Below are 25,092 nucleotides of genomic sequence, written 5' to 3' on the forward strand. Positions count from 1 at the left end.
ACATCCTCACCAGTCAGCGCAATGGCTCACTCCTCAAAGTGAGTGAGGGGCCCAATGTGGACCAATCTACTCCCGGTCTGGGACCTCTCCCTGCTGATGTGAGCCAGCTTCTCCTGCTTCATGGAGAGACTGTGAGCAGGACACATGGCACTGTGTGGAATGTTTGTGTGGTGAGCGGAGCCATGGACAGGATGAGGACGTGAGTTCCAGAGGATATGAGCCTGATGGAGATGTGACGATGTGTGTGAGAGTTAGTGGTGTTGTCCCTTGAGGTGTGAGATCCCTGTGGATGTGTAATGGGTTTGTGAGTGTGTGAGTTGAGAGTGAGGAGAAGAGTGAATTACCCTGGCAGAGTGGATGAGGCCATTCAAACTGTAGCGGCACTGGGTGGCTGTCCTCTTTTGCAGGGTGTTGGCGCTGACCACCACTGCCACCACCTCCCATGCTGGGTTGGTGATGTTCCTGCCCATCCTGAGGCCAGAGCTGGGGTAGAGGACACGATGGTGGGCCTCCACTACGCCCAAAAGGTGCTCGAGGGACGCGTCATTAAACTGGGAGGCTGATGCCCTGGCTGGAAGCACTGAGAGGTGTGCCCAAGCTGCACTTTAAGTTTGGCACCTGGCATGATGTGGCAGTGAGGTGATGGCGTGGTGGGTGAATGAGAGCCCACTCGCCATCGAAATGGCGTGTTTCCCGGGAATGTATAATTAATGCGCTGGGATTGGGACGATATGGTGTGAGAAGCTGCCAGTGCGGCCAGCGGGTAAAGCATCATTTTTCCCTCCCGCTACCGCACTTAGCACAAATCTGGGACGATTCCACCCTTCGTCTTATTTCTTGGTCATACTTTCCATCTGGTGTAAACATACTTCCCAGGTAACAAAATTTGTCTAGCTCTGTGGCATTTTCATTCCTCACTGTGACCTTACATTCTGGTGTGATTTTCTTTTTGGACACTACGAGAGATTTTGTTTCCTTACAGTTTAAACTCAGCCCTTTCTTCTCATTTTCACTCGCTACTCTATCCAAAATCTTTTACAGTTTCTCTTCAGAGTCGGCAATAAGAACAGTATTGGCGTGTCTTACATTATTAAAGTTGTAACCTTCAACTAATAATCCAGGAAGGAATCTCTCTGAGGATATTTTCATTATACAAGCTGAAGAATCTGGGGAGACACACCTCTGTCTGAGTCCTCTTTTAATCTTCATAAAATCACTTAGATCGTTCTCGATGTTTACAACTACAGCTCGTTCCCAATAAAGATTTATCAGTTTAAGGTCTTTGCCAGCAAGGTCAAAGACTCTTTCATGCTCATCAGTTCTTCATGTTTCACCTGATCACATGTCTTACTATAATCAATAAAACATGAATACATCTTGTTTCATCTCCCAGGCTCTTTCTGACAGCATTCGTACCATAAAGATAACATTCCTCGTTCCCCTAACTCCTACAAAACTATATTGAGGAGCGGCAATTTCTGGCTTTAACATTCAACATGGAAAATATTCAAAGCATCAGTGTTAGAATCATCAAAAAGTACCACTTGAATTAACGAAAAGAGAAAGAAATAAAAATGGGTGACAGATGAAATATAGGGCCTGATGGAGGACAGAAAGATGGTGAAGGAAATAGATCAACAGAAATATCAAGAATTCGATAAAACGTTCAAACAAAATTGTGTTGAAGAGAAAGAAAAATGGTTGAACAAAAACGTGAAGGAATGTGAAAACAGACTCAAGAACAATGCATAGAGGAATTAAGGAAATCACAAGAAAATTGGGGGCAGGATCTTCTGGTCGGCGAGCAGGGGTGGGGCCCACTCGCCGATGTGTAAAATGACACGGGATGACGTTGGGTGGAACTCCTGATGTTACCCTGCGTCATTTCCATTTTCAGGTCAGCGGTGGTGCAGCTGAGTCAGCTGTGCACCCGCCGACCTGTCAACGGCCTATTGAGGCCATTGAAAAACTAATTAAGGTCATTAATGGACCTGCCCGTTCAACCTTAAGGTTGTTGGGCAGGCCGGGAGCCCTGGTGGGCATTGGAAAAAGCATCAAACCTCATCCACGGGTGGGATGAGGTTTCATGAGGGTATTTAAATTTTTATCAAATGTTTCAATAAAACTTATGGACATGTCCTAACTCATGTGACAGTGTCACATGAGGGGACATAGCAGGAAAATTTTTAAACATGTTTATTAAAAGTTTTAAATCGGAGCTGATCTCCCTGAGGCAGCACTTAGCTTCAGGGAGATCAGTGTCCTCTTTTGTGCGCATGTGTGAAAGAGCGCACTCCCAGCTGAGGGAATCGCTCCCCTCCCCCCCCCCCCGCCCGCACAGGGAGTGCATAGCGCTTCCTGGTGAACGTCACACTGGGGGGGCCTTAATTGGCCCGCCCACGTAAAATAGCAGCGCGCCCCCGATCGGGGGCACTGATCAGAGGTGCGCCCGCTCCCGCACTTCCCCCTCAACAGGGGAAAATTTTTCCCTGGGTGTACATCCGGCAGATAATCAAAGGGAAACATGGGAAAGTTATCATGGAAAAGGACCAAGGCCGGAATTTATGGCCACGTTCTGGCGGGCAAGGGGCCATAAAATGTGGCGAGCTATTCCAAACTCCATTGATTTCGGCAGGACCGTAAAATCCCACTGCTGTTAAATTCCACCCCGAGTGTTTGCAAGATGGATTGAATATATACAAGATTTATTTGAGGACAACAGACAATAAGAAAAGCCAACAATTAAGAGAAACATGGATGGTTCAAATATCACGAAAGACAAAGGAAAAGCAACAATAAATGAGATGAAAAACAATAAAGCCAAACGCCCAGTAAAAATAGGCACCGAACAAACTATTTCTGATTAATTGTAACACCCAGGACATTTATAGTGGGGAATTCAGTGACGGTAGTGCCATTGAATGTCAAGGGACGATGGTTAGATTCACTCTTGTTGGAGATGGTCATTGAAATTTCGCTGGGTAATAAATTTTTATTTAATACAGCCCTCAGCAATGTTAATGAGTAGCAGTCTGCTGAAGCTCCGATTGCTGTGTTGGGTGTAGCTGATCTTGTACCTGGACTGTGCACTGTGGAACAATGATGAACGACCTTGTCCCACAGCCTGATATTAAACTGTGCTAAGATCATTTGCTGCAGCCCAGGGGTTGGCATCTGTCCACAGAAATGACTGAGAATTGCCCTGGTCTAATTGTCTCTGGGCTCCCATTCTCTCCTGTGTGAACCTTTGGATATTTTCCTGTGTTATGGACAGTTTAGTAGTTTCTGTGCTGATTCTTCAGGTAGTGACGGTATTGGTGCATATTGAGCAGAGGCTTGTGTTTTGAACCCATTGGGAGTGGGAGGGAGCTCCCTGCCAGGCCTCATTGTATGGTATAATTGAGCCTTTGACTGGGGTCAGTCATGGATAGCTATACGTGGGCCTGGGATCCTTTCTGCTGCCTGATTTCTGACTGTGACACATGGGGATTGGTGACAGAGCTGATGTTATTTGTTTGTATAGGATACCTGCTGTCAAATGGAGGGTCAAGATTATTCAAAAACATTTTGAAAAAGCCCCTATCAAGCAGCTGATCCTCTCAGAGCAGGACAGGCCTGTCTGACCTGTCACTCATGCTGACATCAGTAGCAGGGGTGGAGGTGGTGAGGAGTGGAGAGTTGGAGTGAAACATTGAGAAGGTAAGTGTGTAGCTCAGAGAAGCTAATGAGCAGATAGCCAGCAGTTCTCATCGGATCTACAAGACACACCTTTGGCTGCGCTTTAATACCACAACTGCAGGGCAACAACCATATTACGTTGGAAGATAAAAACAGGAGGAGGCCATTCAGCCCCTTCACTCTGTCCCTCAACTCCATTTGACCCTCCCACACACTCACCACCTTTGACCCATAAAAATATCAATTTCTGACTTGAAAATTTTAAACTATTCGACTCAGTTGGCATTCCGGCCTGCAGCTGCTTACACAGGGCAGCTCTTATTGTGTTTAAACTGGCCAGCTCCAGTTGTGTTTACACTGACCAGCAACAGTTGTGTCTACACAGGCCAGCTCAGTTTGTGTTTACACAGGCCAGCTATAGTTGTGTTTACACAGGCCAGCACTAGCTGTGTCTACACAGGCCAGCTCCAGTTGTGTTTACACAGGCCAGCTCCAGTTGTATTTACACAGGCCAGCTCCATTTGTGTTTATACAGGCCAGCTACAGTTGTATATACACAGGCCAGCTCCAGTTGAGTTTACACAGGCCAGCTCCAGTTGTGTTTACACAGGCCAGCTACAGTTGTATATACACAGGCCAGCTCCAGTTGAATTTACACAGGCCAGCTCCAGTTGAATTTACACAGGCCAGCTCCATTTGTGTTTACACACGCCAGCTCCAGTTGTATTTACACAGGCCAGCTCCAGTTGTGTTTACACAGGCCAGCTCCAGTTGTATTTACACAGGCCAGCTCCAGTTGTGTTTACACAGGCCAGCTACAGTTGTATATACACAGGCCAGCTCCAGTTGAATTTACACTGGCCAGCTCCAGTTGTGTCTACACAGGCCAGCTCCAATTGTATTTACACAGGCCAGCTCCAGTTGTGTTTACACAGGCCAGCTCCAGTTGTGTTTACACAGGCCAGCTCCAGTTGTATTTACACAGACCAGCTCCAGTTGTGTTTACACAGGCCAACTCCAGTTGTATTTACACAGGCCAGCTCCAGTTGTGTTTACACAGGCCAGCTTCAGTTGTGTTTACACAGGCCAGCTACAGTTGTATATACACAGGCCAGCTGCAGTTGTATATACACAGGCCAGCTCCAGTTGTATTTACACAGACCAGCTCCAGTTGTATTTACACAGGCCAGCTCCAGTTGTGTTTACACAGGCCAGCTCCAGTTGTGATTACACAGGCCAGTGCTGGTTATGTTTACATAGGCCAGCTCCAGTTGAGTTTTCGCAGGCCAGCTCTGGTTGCGTTTACACTGGCCAGCTCAGTTTGTGTTTACACAGGCCAGCTCAGTTTGTGTTTACACAGGCCAGCTCCGGTTGTGTTTACACAGGCCAGCTCCGGTTGTGTTTACACAGGCCAGTGCCGATGTGTTAATACTGGCCAAAGTTGGTTGTGTTTATGTGAGACAGCACCAGTTGTCTGTGGGACAGTAATAAGTGTATGCTGCACTTTTGGGGGTCAGTACTGAGGACACTCTGCACATTCGGAAGAGCGGTGCTGCCAAAGGGTCAGTACCATCAGAGGGTCAGTACCGAGGGAGCACTGCACTATTGAAGGGGCAACACGGAGTGCAGCAATATCAGAGAGGAAGTACTGAGAATCGTGCTACATTGTCAAGAGGGGATCACTGCAGTATCAGAGTGGAAGTACTGATGGAGTGCTGCACTGTTGGAGGGTCAATACTGAAGGAGGCTCAGTACTGAAGGAGCGCTGCACTGTTGGAGGGCCACTGCTGAGGGACTGCTGCACTGTTGGAAGATCAGTACTGAAGGAGCGCTGCACTGTCGAAGGGTCAGTACTGAGGGAGTGCCGCACTGTTGGAGGGTCAGTACTGAGGGAGTGCGGCGCATGTTGAAGGGTCAGTACTGAGGGAATGCTACACTTTTGGAAGATCAATACTGAAGGAGCGCTGCACTGTCAGGCGGTTAGTGCTAGGGGAGTGCTGCACTGTGAAGGGTCAGTACTGAAGGAATGCTGCAGTATTGAAGGGTCTGTACTGAGGGAGTGCCGCACTTTCGAAAGGGCAGTACTGAAGAAATGCTACAATGTTGGAGGAGCCATTTTTCGAATGAGACAATGTGAAACTGAAAGAATGGAGAATCTCCAATTTCTACAGCACCTTCCATAAACTACTGGGTTTCCAGCTCTTTCCAGTCTGTGCTCTCAGTTTGAGCTAAATGATCCCATGGCACCATATTGAAGAGTAGCAGGTGTCCTGACTAACATTTATCCCAAACAGACTATTACTGTTGAATAAGGGTGTTCAGCAAGGGTTAATGTGGGACTGGAGAAACAGTAACACCAGTGGTATGGTGTTGAGGGTCACATGATAGTGGACTGTGTGTAGTAGAGTCTGGGACAAGCCAACATGGAGATAGCACCCATGCAGGGCTGTACCTTGGAGAATTACATAATTATAGGTTATCGGTAAATGGCTTATGTTCAACTAAACAAGCCTCCAGACCTCTTAGTGAGACAACAAACAACCTTATAACAATGATCACATTGAGTATTGCTGAAAAAAGAGACATGTCCAAACTCTTCATCTTGCACTCATCAGGCCACTCACAAGAATACCAACCGCAGGGGGAAAACAGCAATTTATGCTGTATGTGAAGAGAGTGCTGATTGGTTGGCAAGTGGCGTTGCCATGGAGCATGCATCACTGATGGTAACTGACAGTTAACTGCCAAACATTGTTTGAAATTTAAACCAGACAGCTTGACCCTGATTAGCCAAGGCATTGTCCTGAGAAATAAGTCAGCAAATGGCTGTCACTTATTTTGTTTAGCTGAAACAGGCGCAATGTGTGTACATGTTCTTCCTGTCTGCTTCCCCTGTGAACTCTAACCTGCTGTGCTCAGCGACCTTCCCCTGTGAACTCTAACCTGCTGTGCTCAGCGACCTTCCCCTGTGAACTCTAACCTGCTGTGCTCAGCGACCTTCCCCTGTGAACTCTAACCTGCTGTGCTCAGCGACCTTGCCCTGTGAACTCTAACCTGCTGTGCTCAGTGACCTTCCCTTGTGAATTCTAACCTGCTGCACTCATTGACCTTCCTGTGAACTCTAACCTGCTGCACTCAATGACCTTTCCTGTGAGCTCTAACCTGCTGCACTCAATGACCTCCCCATGTGAACTCTAACCTGCTGCACTCAATGACCTTTCCTGTGAGCTCTAACCTGCTACACTCAATGACCTTCCACGTGAACTCTAACCTGCTGCACTCAATGACCTTCCCCGTGAACTCTAACCTGCTGTGTTCAGTATAAAACCGAATGAATGGGCATCCTAACTCTAATATGTGAATGTGCCACGCAGTGTGGTACTCACACTGGAGGAGGGTAGAGGAGCTGAGACCATCGGAGCGATTGACCTTCAAGTCTAAATCCCAGTGCCAAGTTATGAAACTGAATTCCATAAATCAGGTAATTTGTGGACAGGCACCATAAGTGACCATGGAATCAGAGAAGCACAATGGTTCACTACAGTCCTTCAGGGAAGAGAACTTGCCCCCCTTATCTGGTCTGGCCTCCAAGCAGTGATGAAACCAGTGGTGATGGGAGGGTGGTAGGGGAGTGTGGGGGGGTGTTGGTGGTGGGAATCCAGTGCTGATCTTAGTCCAAGGTGATCCAGTTATTGGATGCTTCAATCTTTTCCTCCTCATAGAGATCTCATCAATCACCTCCTTCTCTCCTAGCTGAGCTTGGCTGCTCATTCTGTGGAGGAATCCCAACTGTGCTCAGTGACCTTCCCCTGTGAACTCTAACCTTCTGTGTTCAATGACCTTTCCCTGTGAACTCTGACCTGCTGTATTGAGTGACCTTCTCCTGTGAACTCTGACCTGCTGTGCTCTGTGACTTTGCCCTGTGAACTCTGTAACATTTCAGTTTGAAATGTCACAGAGTTTGAAAGCAGAGCTAATTAAAATGAACTGGAAAATGAGGTTAAGAGATAGTTCAATAGAGATGCAGTGGCAGACACTAAAGGGATATTTCAGAATACAAACAATAGATACATTTCAACAAGAAAGAAAAATTCCAACGGGAGGAACCGCCGCCCATGGTTAACTAAAAAAAGTTAAAGATTGTATCAAAATTAAAGAAAAAGCATATAATTGTGCAAAGATGGGTGGCAGGTCAGAAGATTGGAGAGAATATAAAAAACAGCAAAGAATGACAAAAAGATTATAAAGAGGGAAAATCGAGTGCGAGAGAAAGGTAGTTAGAAATCTAAAAACAGGAAGTAAGAGTTTTCATCGATATTTAAAACAAGAAAATGATTAACAAAGTGAGCATTGGTCCTATAGAAACTGAGTCTGGGGAATTAATCAGGGAAAATAAGGTGATGGAAGATGAATTGAATTGGTATTTTGCATCGGTCTTCACTGTAAAGGACACAAGTAGCATCCCAGAAATAGCTGTAAATGAGGAAATGGGAGGGAGGAACTCAAGAAAATACCAGAGAGGCAACAAACCATCCTGGATTCATGTCTGCACCCACAGAAACACCTACCTACTCCCCAAGCTATTGAATCACTTATCACTATTCACTTCCATTACCCGCCTGTACAGCTGAGCCACCCATGGTGCCATGGACTTGGCTCTGGCTGCACTCCCCAGATGAACCATCACTCTCATCAGTATTCAGAACTGAATACTGGTTGGAGAGTGGGATGCACTCAGGGAACTCCTGCACTATGTGCCTGTTCCTTTTTGACTGTCAATCGGTCACCCCTTCCCTCTCTCCCTGAATACATTTAAGCTGTGAGGTGACCACATCCATAAACATGCTATCCACAAAGCTCTCAACCTCACGTTTGTGCTCCAGTAATGCCAGAGGCTGTTTAATTTCCACAACCCAGAGCTCAAGCTGCTGCAACTGATGTCATTTCCGGCACAAATGGTTGTCCAGGACACAGGAAGTAGCCTGGAGTTCCCGCATAGCACAGGATGTGCACTCTTGAGATTGGTGCAGGCCTGACATTCCTTTACTCATTAGTTAACCTTGTTGCTACTAAAAAATCTTACCAATACTAATACATGTTACTACAGTTAATAAACATTACTAGTACTGATAAATCCTATTAATTCTTAACATGCCTTGTTAGTTGTAATAAACGTTATTTAACAATAAAAGATAAGATAATACTCACCAGCTACTCCATTGTTCCTTGTTATTAATGTTTTTGTTGCCTGTAATCAGCCAGTTGTTTAGACTCAGTTCCTAAGAACCAATATGCACCACCGTGCTAAATGGGATAGATTCCAAACAAATCTAGCAACTCAAGGCTGGGCATCCATGAGACACTGTAGGCCATCAGCAGCAGCAGAATTGTACTCAAACACAATCTGTAATCTCATGGCCCGGCATATCCCCCACTCTATCATTACCATCAAGCCTGGGGATCAACCCTGGTTTAATGAAGGGTGCAGGGAAGCATGCCAGGAGCAGCACCAGGCATACCTAAAGATGAGGTGTCAACCTGGTGAAGCTACAACACAGGATTACTTGCATGCCAAACAGCATAAACAGCAAGTGATAGACAGAGCTAAAAGATCCCACAACCAACAGATCAGATCTAGGCTCTGCAGTCCTGCCACATCCAGTCGTGAATGGTGGTGGACAATTAAACAGCTCACTGGAGGAGGAGGATCCACAAATATCCCCATCCTCAGTGATGGAGGAGCCCAGCATGTCAGTGCAAAGACAAGGCTGAAGCATTTGCTACAACCTTCAGCCAGAAGTGCCAAGTGGATGATCCATGTCAGCCTCCTCCAGAGGCCCCCATTATCACCAGTCTTCAGCCAATTCAATTCACTCCATGTGATATCAAGAAATGGCTGAAGGCACTGGATAGTGCAGATGCTAATGGCCCTGCCAATATTCCGGCAACAGTGCTGAAGACTTGTGCTCCAGAACTTGCTGTGCCCCTAGCTAAGCTGTCCCAGCACAGCTACAACACTGGCATCTACCCGGCTGTGTGGAAAATTGCCCAGGTATGTCCTGTACACAAAAGGCAGGACAAATCCAACCCGGCCAATTACTGCCCCATCAGTCTACTCTCCATCATCAGTAAAGTGATGGAAGGGGTCATCAACAGTGCTATCAAGCGGCGCTTGCTTGGCAATAACCTGTTCACTGATGCCCAGTTTGGGTTCCACCAGGGCCACTCAGCTCCTGACCTCATTACAGTCTTGGTTCAAACAAGGACAAAAGAGCTGAACTCAAGAGGTGAGGTGAGAGTGATTGCCCTTGACATCAAGGCAGCATTTGGCCAAATGTGGCCTCAAGGAGCCCTAGCAAAACAGGAGTCAATGGGAGTCAGGGAGAAAACTCTCCACTGGTTGGAGTCTTACCTACCACAAAGGAAGATGGCTGTGGTTGTTGGAGGTCAGTCATCTCAGTTCCAGGACATCACTGCAGGAGTTCCTCAGGGTGGAGTCCTAGGCCCAACCATCTTCAGCTGCTTCATCAATGACCTTCCCTCCATCATAAGGTCAGAAGTGGGGATATTCGCTGATGATTGCACAATGTTCAGCACCATTTGCGACTCCTCAGATACTGAAGCAGTCCATGTCCAAATGCAGCAAGACTTGGGCTGACAAGTGGTAAGAAACATTCATGCCATACATGTGCCAGGCAATGACCATCTCCAACAAGAGAGAATCCAACCATTACCCCTTGATGTTCAATGGCATAAGCATCACTGAATACCCTACTATCAACATCCTGGGGTGTTACCATTATCCAGGAACTGAACTGGACTCGCCATGTAAATATTGTGGCTACAAGAGCAGATCAGGAGCTGGGAATCCTGCAGAAAGTACCTCACCTCCTGACTCCCCAAAGCCTGTCCACCATCTACAAGGTGCAAGTCAGGAGTGTGATGGAATACTCCCCACTTAACTGGATGAGTGCAGCTCCCACAACACTCAAGAAGCTTGACACCATCCAGGACAAAGCAGTTCATGTGGCTGGCACCCCATCCTCAAATATTCATTCCCCCCACCACCGACGCACAGTGGCAGCAGTGTGTACCATCTACAAGATGCACTGCAGGAATTCACCAAGACTCCTTAGGCAGCACCTTCCAAACCCACGACCACTACCATCTAGAAGGACAAGGGCAGCAGATAGATGGGAACACCACCACCTGGAAGTTCCCCTCCAAGTCACTCACAATCCTGACTTGGAAATATATTGCTGTTCCTTCACTGTCGCTTGGTCAAAATCCTGGAACTCCCTCCCTAACAGCACTGTGGGTGTACCTACACCACATAGACTGCAGCGGTTCAAGAAAGCATCTCAACTCTCAAGGGGCAATTAGGGGAAGGCAATAAAGGCTGGCCCAGCCAGCGAAGCCCAAATCCTGTAAATGATTGTAAAAAAAGGTCCAAGTTTCCTCTGAGCTCTCACTCTGACTCGGACATTGCTTTCAGCCCTGAGTCTCCTCGGAGCTCTCGCTGTACCGTTTGTGTTTAGGGTTGCGCCCCAGCCCATGTGTGTGTTGGGGTATTATCCCATCCCATGTGTGTGATGGGGTATTATCCCTGCCCCTGTGTGTGTTGGATGTATTCTCCCTGCCCCTGTGTGTGTTGGGGTTATTCTCTCTGCCCCTGTGTGTGTTGGGGTTATTCTCTGTGCCCCTGTGTGTGTTGGGAGTATTATCCCTGCCCCTGTGTGTGTTGGGGTTATTCTCCCTGCCCCTGTGTGTGTTGGGGGTATTATCACTGCCCCTGTGTGTGTTGGGGGTATTATCCCTGTCCCTGTGTGTGTTGGGGTTATTCTCTCTGTCCCTGTGTGTGTTGGGGTTATTCTCTCTGTCCCTGTGCGTGTGGGGTTATTCTCCCTGTCCCTGTGTGTGTTGGGGTTATTCTCTCTGTCCCTGTGTGTGTGGGGTTATTCTCCCTGTCCCTGTGTGTGTTGGGGGTATTCTCTCTGCCCCTGGGTCTGTTGGCAGTATTATCCCTGCCCCTGTGTGTGTTGGGGTTATTCTCCCTGCCCCTGTGTGTGTTGGGGGTATTATCACTGCCCCTGTGTGTGTTGGGGGTATTATCCCTGCCCCTGTGTGTGTTGGGGTTATTCTCCCTGCCCCTGTGTGTGTTGGGGGTATTATCACTGCCCCTGTGTGTGTTGGGGGTATTATCCCTGTCCCTGTATGTGTTGGGGTTATTCTCTCTGTCCCTGTGTGTGTTGGGGTTATTCTCTCTGTCCCTGTGTGTGTGGGGTTATTCTTTCTGTCCCTGTGTGTGTTGGGGTTATTCTCTCTGTCCCTGTGTGTGTTGGGGTTATTCTCTCTGTCCCTGTGTGTGTTGGGGTTATTCTCTCTGTCCCTGTGTGTGTTGGGGTTACTCTCTCTGTCCCTGTGTGTGTTGGGGTTATTCTCCATGCCCCTGTGTGTGTTGGGGTTATTCTCTCTGCCCCTGTGTGTGTTGGGGTTATTCTCTCTGTCCCTGTGTGTGTTGGGGTTATTCTATCTGTCCCTGTGTGTGTTGGCGTTATTCTCTCTGTCCCTGTGTGTGTTGGGGTTATTGTCCCAGCCCCAGTGTGTGTTGGGGTTATTCTCTCTGCCCCTGTGTGTGTTGGGGTTATTCTCTCTGCCCCTGTGTGTGTTGGGGTTATTCTCTCTGCCCCTGTGTGTGTTGGGGTTATTCTCTCTGTCCCAGTGTGTGTTGGGGTTATTCACTCTGTCCCTGTGTGTGTTGGGGTGATTCTCTCTGTCCCTGTGTGTGTTGGGGTTATTCTCCCAGCCCCAGTGTGTGTTGGGGTTATTCTCTCTGCCCCTGTGTGTGTTGGGGTTATTCTCTCTGCCCCTGTGTGTGTTGGGGTTATTCTCTCTGTCCCTGTGTGTGTTGGGGTTATTCACTCTGTCCCTGTGTGTGTTGGGGTTATTCTCTCTGTCCCTGTGTGTGTTGGGGTTATTCTCTCTGCCCCTGTGTGTGTTGAGGTTATTCACTCTGTCCCTGTGTGTGTTGGGGTTATTCTCTCTGTCCCTGTGTGTGTTGGGGTTATTCTCTCTGTCCCTGTGTGTGTTGGGGTTATTCTCTCTGTCCCTGTGTGTGTTGGGGTTACTCTCTCTGTCCCTGTGTGTGTTGGGGTTATTCTCTCCGCCCTGTGTGTGTTGGGGTTATTCTCTCTGTCCCTGTGTGTGTTGGGGTTATTCTCTCTGTCCCTGTGTGTGTTGGCGTTATTCTCTCTGTCCCTGTGTGTGTTGGGGTTATTGTCCCAGCCCCAGTGTGTGTTGGGGTTATTCTCTCTGCCCCTGTGTGTGTTGGGGTTATTCTCTCTGCCCCTGTGTGTGTTGGGGTTATTCTCTCTGTCCCAGTGTGTGTTGGGGTTATTCACTCTGTCCCTGTGTGTGTTGGGGTGATTCTCTCTGTCCCTGTGTGTGTTGGGGTTATTCTCCCAGCCCCAGTGTGTGTTGGGGTTATTCTCTCTGCCCCTGTGTGTGTTGGGGTTATTCTCTCTGCCCCTGTGTGTGTTGGGGTTATTCTCTCTGTCCCTGTGTGTGTTGGGGTTATTCACTCTGTCCCTGTGTGTGTTGGGGTTATTCTCTCTGTCCCTGTGTGTGTTGGGGTTATTCTCTCTGCCCCTGTGTGTGTTGAGGTTATTCACTCTGTCCCTGTGTGTGTTGGGGTTATTCTCTCTGCCCCTGTGTGTGTTGGGGTTATTCTCCCTGTCCCTGTGTGTGTTGGGGTTATTCTCTCAGTACCTGTGTGTGTTCGGGTTCTTCTCTATGCCCCTGTGGGTGTTGGGGTTATTCTCCCTGCCCCTGTGTGTGTTGGGGTTATTCTCTCTGCCCCTGTGTGTGTTGGGGTTATTCTCTCTGTCCCTGTGTGTGTTGGGGTTATTCTCCCTGTCCCTGTGTGTGTTGGGGTTATTCTCTCTGCCCCTGTGTGTGTTGGGGTTATTCTCTCTGCCCCTGTGTGTGTTGGGGTTCTTCTCTCTGACCCTGTGTGTGTTGGGGTTATTCTCTCTGCCCCTGTGTGTGTTGGGGTTCTTCTCCCTGCCCCTGTGTGTGTTGGGGTTATTCACTCTGTCCCTGTGTGTGTTGGGGTTATACTCTCTGTCCCTGTGTGTGTTGGGGTTATTCTCTCTGTCCCTGTGCGTGTTGGGGTTATTCTCTTTGTCCCAGGGTGTGTTGGGGTTATTCTCTCTGTCCCTGTGTGTGTTGGGGTTATTCTCTCTGTCCCTGTGTGTGTTGGGGTTATTCTCCCTACCCCTGTATGTGTTGGGGTTATTCTCCCTGCCCCTGTGTGTGTTGGGGTGATTCTCTCTGCCCCTATGTGTGTTGGGGTTCTTCTCTCTGCCCCTGTGTGTGTTGGGGTTATTCTCCCTGCCCCTGTGCGTGTTGGGGTTCTTCTCCCTCCCCCTGTATGTGTTTGGGTTATTCTCCCTGCCCCTGTGTGTGTTGGGGTTCTTCTCTCTGCCCCTGTGTGTGTTGGGGTTCTTCTCTATGCCCCTGTGGGTGTTGGGGTTATTCTCCCAGCCACTGTGTGTGTTGGGGTTATTCTCTCTGTCCCTGTGTGGGTTGGGGTTATTCTCTCTGCCCCTGTGTGTGTTGGGGTTCTTCTCTCTGTCCCTGTGTGTATTGGGGTTATTCTCTCTGTCCCTGTGTGTGTTGGGGTTCTTCTCCCTGCCCCTGTGTGTGTTGGGGTTATTCTCTCTGTCCCTGTGTGTGTTCGGGTTATTCTCCCTCCCCCTGTATGTGTTGGGGTTATTCTCCCTGCCCCTGTGTGTGTTGGGGTTATTCTCTCTGCCCCTGTGTGTGTTGGGGTTATTCTCTCTTTCCCTGTGCGTGTGGGGTTATTCTCCCTGTCCCTGTGTGTGTTGGGGTTATTCTCTCTGTCCCTGTGTGTGTGGGGTTATTCTCCCTGTCCCTGTGTGTGTTGGGGGTATTCTCTCTGCCCCTGGGTCTGTTGGGAGTATTATCCCTGCCCCTGTGTGTGTTGGGGTTATTCTCCCTGCCCCTGTGTGTGTTGGGGGTATTATCACTGCCCCTGTGTGTGTTGGGGGTATTATCCCTGCCCCTGTGTGTGTTGGGGTTATTCTCCCTGCCCCTGTGTGTGTTGGGGGTATTATCACTGCCCCTGTGTGTGTTGGGGGTATTATCCCTGTCCCTGTATGTGTTGGGGTTATTCTCTCTGTCCCTGTGTGTGTTGGGGTTATTCTCTCTGTCCCTGTGTGTGTGGGGTTATTCTCTCTGTCCCTGTGTGTGTTGGGGTTATTCTCCCTGTCCCTGTGTGTGTTGGGGTTATTCTCTCTGTCCCTGTGTGTGTTGGGGTTATTCTCTCTGCCCCTGTGTGTGTTGGGGTTATTCTCTCTGTCCCTGTGTGTGTTGGGGTTATTCTCTCTGCCCCTGTGTGTGTTGGGGTTATTCTCTCTGCCCCTGTGTGTGTTGGGGTTATTCTCTCTGTCCCTGTGTGTGTTGGGGTTATTCACTCTGTCCCTGTGTGTGTTGGGGTTATTCTCTCTGTCCCTGTGTGTGTTGGGGTTATTCTCCCAGACCCAGTGTGTGTTGGGGTTATTCTCTCTGCCCCTGTGTGTGTTGGGGTTATTCTCTCTGCCCCTGTGTGTGTTGGGGTTATTCTCTCTGTCCCTGTGTGTGTTGGGGTTATTCACTCTGTCCCTGTGTGTGTTGGGGTTATTCTCTCTGTCCCTGTGTGTGTTGGGGTTATTCTCTCTGCCCCTGTGTGTGTTGAGGTTATTCACTCTGTCCCTGTGTGTGTTGGGGTTATTCTCTCTGCCCCTGTGTGTGTTGGGGTTATTCTCCCTGTCCCTGTGTGTGTTGGGGTTATTCTCTCAGTACCTGTGTGTGTTCGGGTTCTTCTCTATGCCCCTGTGGGTGTTGGGGTTATTCTCCCAGCCCCTGTGTGTGTTGGGGTTATTCTCTCTGCCCCTGTGTGTGTTGGGGTTATTCTCTCTGTCCCTGTGTGTGTTGGGGTTATTCTCCCTGTCCCTGTGTGTGTTGGGGTTATTCTCTCTGCCCCTGTGTGTGTTGGGGTTATTCTCCCAGCCCCTGTGTGTGCTGGGGTTATTCTCTCTGCCCCTGTGTGTGTTGGGGTTATTCTCTCTGTCCCTGTGTGTGTTGGGGTTATTCTCCCTGTCCCTGTGTGTGTTGGGGTTATTCTCTCTGCCCCTGTGTGTGTTGGGGGTATTCTCTCTGCCCCTGTGTGTGTTGGGGTTCTTCTCTCTGTCCCTGTGCGTGTTGGGGTTATTCTCTGTGTCCCAGGGTGTGTTGGGGTTATTCTCTCTGTCCCTTTGTGTGTTGGGGTTATTCTCTCTGTCCCTGTGTGTGTTGGGGTTATTCTCCCTACCCCTGTATGTGTTGGGGTTATTCTCCCTGCCCCTGTGTGTGTTGGGGTTATTCTCTCTGCCCCTATGTGTGTTGGGGTTCTTCTCTCTGCCCCTGTGTGTGTTGGGGTTATTCTCCCTGCCCCTGTGCGTGTTGGGGTTCTTCTCCCTCCCCCTGTATGTGTTTGGGTTATTCTCCCTGCCCCTGTGTGTGTTGGGGTTCTTCTCTCTGCCCCTGTGTGTGTTGGGGTTCTTCTCTATGCCCCTGTGGGTGTTGGGGTTATACTCCCAGCCACTGTGTGTGTTGGGGTTATTCTCTCTGTCCCTGTGTGGGTTGGGGTTATTCTCTCTGCCCCTGTGTTTGTTGGGGTTCTTCTCTCTGTCCCTGTGTGTATTGGGGTTATTCTCTCTGTCCCTGTGTGTGTTGGGGTTCTTCTCCCTGCCCCTGTGTGTGTTGGGGGTATTCTCTCTGTCCCTGTGTGTGTTCGGGTTATTCTCCCTCCCCCTGTATGTGTTGGGGTTATTCTCCCTGCCCCTGTGTGTGTTGGGGTTATTCTCTCTGCCCCTGTGTGTGTTGGGGTCCTTCTCTCTGCCCCTGAGTGTGTTGGGGTTATTCTCCCTGCCCCTGTGTGTTTTGGGGTTCTTCTCCCTCCCCCTGTGTGTGTTGGGGTTATTCTCTCTGCCCCTGTGTGTGTTGGGGTTATTCTCCCAGCCCCTGTGTGTGTTGGGGTTATTCTCTCTGTCCCTGTGCGTGTGGGGTTATTCTCCCTGTCCCTGTGTGTGTTGGGGTTATTCTCTCTGTCCCTGTGTGTGTGGGGTTATTCTCCCTGTCCCTGTGTGTGTTGGGGGTATTCTCTCTGCCCATGGGTCTGTTGGGAGTATTATCCCTGCCCCTGTGTGTGTTGGGGTTATTCTCCCTGCCCCTGTGTGTGTTGGGGGTATTATCACTGCCCCTGTGTGTGTTGGGGGTATTATCCCTGCCCCTGTGTGTGTGGGGTTATTCTCTCTGTCCCTGTGTGTGTTGGGGTTATTCTCTCTGTCCCTGTGTGTGTTGGGGTTATTCTCTCTGTCCCTGTGTGTGTTGGGGTTATACTCTCTGTCCCTGTGTGTGTTGGGGTAACTCTCTCTGTCCCTGTGTGTGTGGGGTTATTCTCTCTGTCCCTGTGTGTGTTGGGGTTATTCTCTCTGTCCCTGTGTGTGTTGGGGTTATTCTCTCTGTCCCTGTGTGTGTTGGGGTTATACTCTCTGTCCCTGTGTGTGTTGGGGTAACTCTCTCTGTCCCTGTGTGTGTTGGGGTTATTCTCCCTGCCCCTGTGTGTGTTGGGGTAATTCTCTCTGCCCCTGTGTGTGTTGGGGTTATTCTCTCTGTCCCTATGTGTGTTGGGGTTATTCTCTCTGTCCCTGTGTGTGTTGGGGTTATTCTCTCTGTCCCTGTGTGTGTTGGGGTTATTCTCCCAGCCCCAGTGCGTGTTGGGGTTATTCTCTCTGCCCCTGTGTGTGTTGGGGTTATTCTCTCTGCCCCTGTGTGTGTTGGGGTTATTCTCTCTGTCCCTGTGTGTGTTGGGGTTATTCTCTCTGTCCCTGTGAGTGTTGGGGTTATTCACTCTGTCCCTGTGTGTGTTGGGGTTATTCTCTCTGTCCCTGTGAGTGTTGGGGTTATTCTCCCAGCCCCAGTGTGTGTTGGGGTTATTCTCTCTGCCCCTGTGTGTGTTGGGGTTCTTCTCTCTGACCCTGTGTGTGTTGGGGTTATTCTCTCTGCCCCTGTGTGTGTTGGGGTTATTCTCTCTGCCCCTGTGTGTGTTGGGGTCCTTCTCTCTGGCCCTGTGTGTGTTGGGGTTATTCTCCCTGCCCCTGTGTGTTTTGGGGTTCTTCTCCCTCCCCCTGTGTGTGTTGGGGTTATTCTCTCTGCCCCTGTGTCTGTTGGGGTAATTCTCCCAGCCCCTGTGTGTGTTGGGGTTATTCTCTCTGTCCCTGTGCGTGTGGGGTTATTATCCCTGTCCCTGTGTGTGTTGGGGTTATTCTCTCTGTCCCTGTGTGTGTGGGGTTATTCTCCCTGTCCCTGTGTGTGTTGGGGGTATTCTCTCTGCCCCTGGGTCTGTTGGGAGTATTATCCCTGCCCCTGTGTGTGTTGGGGTTATTCTCCCTGCCCCTGTGTGTGTTGGGGGTATTATCACTGCCCCTGTGTGTGTTGGGGGTATTACCCTGCCCCTGTGTGTGTTGGGGTTATTCATACCGATCTGTGTGTGTTGGGGGTATTATCACTGCCCCTGTGTGTGTTGGGGGTATTATCCCTGTCCCTGTATGTGTTGGGGTTATTCTCTCTGTCCCTGTGTGTGTTGGGGTTATTCTCTCTGTCCCTGTGTGTGTGGGGTTATTCTCTCTGTCCCTGTGTGTGTTGGGGTAATTCTCTCTGTCCCGGTGTGTGTTGAGGTTATTCTCTCTGTCCGTGTGTGTGTTGGGGTTATACTCTCTGTCCCTGTGTGTGTTGGGGTAACTCTCTCTGTCCCTGTGTGTGTTGGGGTTATTCTCCCTGCCCCTGTGTGTGTTGGGGTAATTCTCTCTGCCCCTGTGTGTGTTGGGGTTATTCTCTCTGTCCCTGTGTGTGTTGGGGTTATTCTCTCTGTCCCTGTGTGTGTTGGGGTTATTCTCTCTGTCCCTGTGTGTGTTGGGGTTATTCTCCCAGCCCCAGTGTGTGTTGGGGTTATTCTCTCTGCCCCTGTGTGTGATGGGGTTATTCTCTCTGCCCCTGTGTGTGTTGGGGTTATTCACTCTGCCCCTGTGTGTGTTGGGGTTATTCTCTCTGTCCCTGTGTGTGTTGGGGTTATTCACTCTGTCCCTGTGTGTGTTGGGGTTATTCTCTCTGTCCCTGTGTGTGTTGGGGTTATTCTCCCAGCCCCAGTGTGTGTTGGGGTTATTCTCTCTGCCCCTGTGTGTGTTGGGGTTATTCTCTCTGCCCCTGTGTGTGTTGGGGTTATTCTCTCTGTCCCTGTGTGTGTTCGGGTTATTCACTCTGTCCCTGTGTGTGTTGGGGTTATTCTCTCTGTCCCTGTGTGTGTTGGGGTTATTCTCTCTGCCCCTGTGTGTGTTGAGGTTATTCACTCTGTCCCTGTGTGTGTTGGGGTTATTCTCTCTGCCCCTGTGTGTGTTGGGGTTATTTTCCCTGTCCCTGTGTGTGTTGGGGTTATTCTCTCTGTACCTGTGTGTGTTGGGGTTATTCTCCCTGTCCCTGTGTGTGTTGGGGTTATTCTCCCTGTCCCTGTGTGTGTTTGGGTTATTCTATCTGTCCCTGTGTGTGTTGGGGTAATTCTCTCTGCCCGTGTGTGTGTTGGGGTTATTCTCTCTGTCCCTGTGTGTGTTGGGGTAATTCTCTCTGTCCCTGTGTGTGTTGGGGTTATTCTCTCTGTCCCTGTGTGTGTTGGGGTATTATCACTGCCCCTGTGTGTGTTGGGGTTATTCTCTCTGTCCCTGTGTGTGTTGGGGTTATTCTCTCTGTCCCTGTGTGTGTTGGGGTTATTCTCTCTCTCCCTGTGCGTGTTGGGAGTATTATCCCTGCCCCTGTGTGTGTTGGGGTAATTGTCCCTCCCCCTGTGTGTGTTGGGGTTATTCTCCATGTCCCTGTGTGTGTTGGGGTTATTCTCTCTGCCCCTGTGTCTGTTGGCAGTATTATCCCTGCCCCTGTGTGTGTTGGGGTAATTGTCCCTCCCCCTGTGTGTGTTGCGGTTATTCTCCGTGTCCCTGTGTGAGTTTGGGTTATTCTCCATGTCCCTGTGTGTGTTGGGGTTATTGTCTCTGCCCCTGTGTGTGTTGGGGTAATTCACTCAGCCCCAGTGTGTGTTGGGGTTATTCTCCCTGCCTCTGTGTGTGTTGGGGGTATTATCACTGCCCCTGTGTGTGTTGGGGGTATTATCCCTGTCCCTGTATGTGTTGGGGTTATTCTCTCTGTCCCTGTGTGTGTTGGGGTTATTCTCTCTGTCCCTGTGTGTGTGGGGTTATTCTCTCTGTCCCTGTGTGTGTTGGGGTAATTCTCTCTGTCCCTGTGTGTGTTGGGGTTATTCTCTCTGTCCCTGTGTGTGTTGGGGTTATACTCTCTGTCCCTGTGTGTGTTGGGGTAACTCTCTCTGTCCCTGTGTGTGTTGGGGTTATTCTCCCTGCCCCTGTGTGTGTTGGGGTAATTCTCTCTGCCCCTGTGTGTGTTGGGGTTATTCTCTCTGTCCCTGTGTGTGTTGGGGTTATTCTCTCTGTCCCTGTGTGTTTGGGGTTATTCTCTCTGTCCCTGTGTGTGTTGGGGTTATTCTCCCAGCCCCAGTGTGTGTTGGGGTTATTCTCTCTGCCCCTGTGTGTGATGGGGTTATTCTCTCTGCCCCTGTGTGTGTTGGGGTTATTCTCTCTGTCCCTGTGTGTGTTGGGGTTATTCTCTCTGTCCCTGTGTGTGTTGGGGTTATTCACTCTGTCCCTGTGTGTGTTGGGGTTATTCTCTCTGTCCCTGTGTGTGTTGGGGTTATTCTCCCAGCCCCAGTGTGTGTTGGGGTTATTCTCTCTGCCCCTGTGTGTGTTGGGGTTATTCTCTCTGCCCCTGTGTGTGTTGGGGTTATTCTCTCTGTCCCTGTGTGTGTTCGGGTTATTCACTCTGTCCCTGTGTGTGTTGGGGTTATTCTCTCTGTCCCTGTGTGTGTTGGGGTTATTCTCTCTGCCCCTGTGTGTGTTGAGGTTATTCACTCTGTCCCTGTGTGTGTTGGGGTTATTCTCTCTGCCCCTGTGTGTGTTGGGGTTATTTTCCCTGTCCCTGTGTGTGTTGGGGTTATTCTCTCTGTACCTGTGTGTGTTGGGGTTATTCTCCCTGTCCCTGTGTGTGTTGGGGTTATTCTCCCTGTCCCTGTGTGTGTTTGGGTTATTCTATCTGTCCCTGTGTGTGTTGGGGTAATTCTCTCTGCCCGTGTGTGTGTTGGGGTTATTCTCTCTGTCCCTGTGTGTGTTGGGGTAATTCTCTCTGTCCCTGTGTGTGTTGGGGTTATTCTCTCTGTCCCTGTGTGTGTTGGGGTATTATCACTGCCCCTGTGTGTGTTGGGGTTATGCTCTCTGTCCCTGTGTGTGTTGGGGTTATTCTCTCTGTCCCTGTGTGTGTTGGGGTTATTCTCTCTCTCCCTGTGCGTGTTGGGAGTATTATCCCTGCCCCTGTGTGTGTTGGGGTAATTGTCCCTCCCCCTGTGTGTGTTGGGGTTATTCTCCATGTCCCTGTGTGTGTTGGGGTTATTCTCTCTGCCCCTGTGTCTGTTGGCAGTATTATCCCTGCCCCTGTGTGTGTTGGGGTAATTGTCCCTCCCCCTGTGTGTGTTGCGGTCATTCTCCGTGTCCCTGTGTGAGTTTGGGTTATTCTCCATGTCCCTGTGTGTGTTGGGGTTATTGTCTCTGCCCCTGTGTGTGTTGGGGTAATTCACTCAGCCCCTGTGTGTGTTGGGGTTATTCTCTCTGCCCCTGTGTGTGTTGGGGTAATTCACTCTGCCCCTGTGTTTGTTGCGGTTATTCTCCCTGCCCCTTTGTGTGTTGGGGTTATTCTCACTGTCCCTATGTGTGTTGGGGTTATTCTCTCTGTCCTTGTGTGTGTTGGGGTTATTCTCTCTGTCCCTGAGTGTATTGGGGTTATTCTCTCTGTCCCTGTGTGTGTTGGGGTTATTCTCTCTGTCCCTGTGTGTGTTGGGGTTATTCTCTCTGTCCCTGTGTGTGTTGAGGTTATTCTCTCTGTCCCTGTGTGTGTTGGGGTTATTCTCTCTGCCCCTGTGTGTTTTGGGGTTATTCTCTCTGTCCCTGTGTGTGTTGGGGTTATTCTCTCTGTCCATGTGTGTGTTGGGGTAATTCTCTTGTCCCTGTGTGTGTTGGGGTTATTCTCTCTGTCCCTGTGTGTGTTGGGGTTATTCTCTCTGTCCATGTGTGTGTTGGGGTAATTCTCTCAGTCCCTGTGTGTGTTGGGGTTACTCTCTCTGTCCCTGTGTGTGTTGGGGTTATTCTCTCTGTCCCTGTGTGTGTTGGGGTTATTCTCTCTGTCCCTGAGTGTATTGGGGTTATTCTCTCTGTCCCTGAGTGTGTTGGGGTTATTGTCTCTGTCCCTGTGTGTGTTGGGGTTACTCTCTCTGTCCCTGTGTGTGTTGAGGTTATTCTCTCAGTCCCTGTGTGTGTTGGGGTTATTCTCTCTGCCCCTGTGTGTGTTGGAGTCATTCTCTCTGTCCCTGTGTGTGTTGGGGTTATTCTCTCTGTCCATGTGTGTGTTGGGGTTATTCGCTCTGCCCCTGTGTGTGTTGGGGTTATTCTCTCTGTCCCTGTGTGTGTTGGGGTTACTCTATCTGTCCCTGTGTGTGTTTGGGTTATTCTCTCTGTCCCTGTGTGTTTTGGTTTTATTCTCTCTGTCCCTGTGCGTTTTGGGGTTATTCTCTCTGTCCCTGTGTGTGTTGGGGTTATTCTCACTGTCCCTGTGTGTGTTGGGGTTATTCTCAGTGTCCCTGTGTGTTTTGGGGTTATTCTCTCTGCCCCTGTGTGTGTTGGCGTTATTCTCTCTGTCCCTGTGTGTGTTGGGGTTATTCTCTCTGTCCCTGTGTGTGTCGGGGTTATTCTCTCTGTCCCTGTGTGTGTTGGGGTTTTTCTCACTGTCCCTGTGTGTGTTGGGGTAATTCTCTCTGCCCGTGTGTGTGTTGGGGTTATTCTCTCTGTCCCTGTGTGTGTTGGGGTAATTCTCTCTGTCCCTGTGTATGTTGGGGTTATTCTCTCTGTCCCTGTGTGTATTGGGGTATTATCACTGTCCCTGTGTGTGTTGGGGTTATTCTCTCTGTCCCTGTGTGTGTTGGGGTTATTCTCTCTGTCCCTGTGTGTGTTGGGGTTTTTCTCTCTGTCCCTGTGCGTGTTGGGAGTATTATCCCTGCCCCTGTGTGTGTTGGGGTAATTGTCCCTCCCCCTGTGTGTGTTGGGGTTATTCTCCATGTCCCTGTGTGTGTTGGGGTTATTCTCCATGTCTCTGTGTGTGTTGGGGTTATTCTCTCTTCCCCTGTGTGTGTTGGGGTTATTCTCTCTGCCCCTGTGTCTGTTGGGAGTATTATCCCTGCCCCTGTGTGTGTTGGGTTAATTGTCCCTCCCCCTGTGTGTGTTGCGGTTATTCTCCATGTCCCTGTGTGAGTTTGGTTATTCTCCATGTCCCTGTGTGTGTTGGGGTTATTCTCTCTGCCCCTGTGTGTGTTGGGGTAATTCACTCAGCCCCTCTGTGTGTTGGGGTTATTCTCTCTGCCCCTGTGTGTGTTGGGGTAATTCACTCTGCCCCTGTGTGTGTTGGGGTTATTCTCCCTGCACCTGTGTGTGTTCGGGTTATTCTCTCTGTCCCTGTGTGTGTTCGGGTAATTCACTCTGCCCCTGTGTGTGTTGGGGTTATTCTCTCTGTCCCTGAGTGTATTGGGGTTATTCTCCCTGTCCCTGTGTGTGTTGGGGTTATTCTCTCTGTCCCTGTGTGTGTTGGGGTTATTCTCTCTGTCCCTGTGTGTGTTGAGGTTATTCTCTCTGTCCCTGTGTGTGTTGGGGTTATTCTCTCTGCCCCTGTGTGTGTTCGGGTTATTCTCTCTGTCCCTGTGTATGTTGGGGGTATTCTCTCTGTCCCTGTGTGTGTTGGGGTTATTCTCTCTGTCCCTGTGTGTGTTGGGGTTATTCTCTCTGCCCCTGTGTGTGTTTGGGTTATTCTCTCTGTCCCTGTGCGTGTTGGGGTTATTCTCTCTGTCCCTGTTTGTGTTGGGGTTATTCTCTCTGCCCCTGTGTGTGTTTGGGTTATTCTCTCTGTCCCTGTGTGTGTTGGGGTTATTCTCCCAGCCCCTCTGTGTGTTGGGGTTATTCTCTCTGTCCCTGTGTGTGTTGGGGTTATTCGCTCTGCCCCTGTGTGTGTTGGGGTTATTCTCTCTGTCCCTGTGTGTGTTGGGGTTACTCTATCTGTCCCTGTGTGTGTTGGGGTTATTCTCTCTGTCCCTGTGTGTGTTGGTTTTATTCTCTCTGTCCCTGTGTGTTTTGGGGTTATTCTCTCTGTCCCTGTGTGTGTTGGGGTTATTCTCTCTGTCCCTGTGTGTGTTGGGGTTATTCTCTCTGTCCCTGTGTTTTTTGGGGTTATTCTCTCTGCCCCTGTGTGTGTTGGGGTTATTCTCTCTGTCCCTGTGTGTGTTGGGGTTATTCTCTCTGTCCCTGTGTGCGTTGGGGTTATTCTCTCTGTCCCTGTGTGTGTTGGGGTTTTTATCACTGTCCCTGTGTGTGTTGGGGTTATTCTCCCTGCCCCTGTGTGTGTTGGGGTTATCCTCTCTGTCCCTGTGTGTGTTGGGGTTATTCACTCTGCCCCTGTGGCTGTTGGGGTTATTCTCTCTGTCCCTGTGTGTGTTGGGATTATTCTCTCTGTCCCTGTGTGTGTTCGGGTTACTCTATCTGTCCCTGTGTGTGTTGGGGTTATTCTCTCTGTCCCTGTGTGTGTTGGGTTTATTCTCTCTGTCCCTGTGTGTGTTGGGGTTATTGTCCCTGCCCCTGTGTGTGTTGGGGTTATTCTCTCTGCCCCTGTGTGTGTTGGAGTTATTCTCCCTGCCCCTGTGTGTGTTGGGGTTATTCTCTCTCTCCCTGTGTGTGTTGGGGTTATTCTCTCTGCCCCTGTGTGTGTTGGGGTTATTCTGTCTGTCCCTGTGTGTGTTGGGGTTATTCTCTCTGTCCCTGTGTGTGTTGGGTTTATTCTCTCTGTCCCTGTGTGTGTTGGGGTTATTCTCCCAGCCCCTGTGTGTGTTGGGGTTATTCTCTCTGTCCCTGTGTGTGGTGCGGTTATTCTCTCTGTCCCTGTGTGTGTTGAGGTTATTCTCTCTGTCCCTGTGTGTGTTGGGTTTATTCTCTCTGTCCCTCTGTGTGTTAGGGTTATTCTCCCAGACCCTGTGTGTTTTGGGGTTATTCTCTCTGTCCCTGTGTGTGTTGGGGTTATTCTCCCTGTCCCTGTGTGTGTTGGGTTTATTCTCTCTGTCCCTGTGTGTGTTGGGGTTATTCTCTCAGCCCCTGTGTGTGTTGGGGTTATTCTCTC

Source organism: Cetorhinus maximus, chromosome 21 (genome assembly GCF_964194155.1).
Source record: "Cetorhinus maximus chromosome 21, sCetMax3.hap1.1, whole genome shotgun sequence".
Lineage (NCBI taxonomy): Eukaryota > Metazoa > Chordata > Chondrichthyes > Lamniformes > Cetorhinidae > Cetorhinus > Cetorhinus maximus.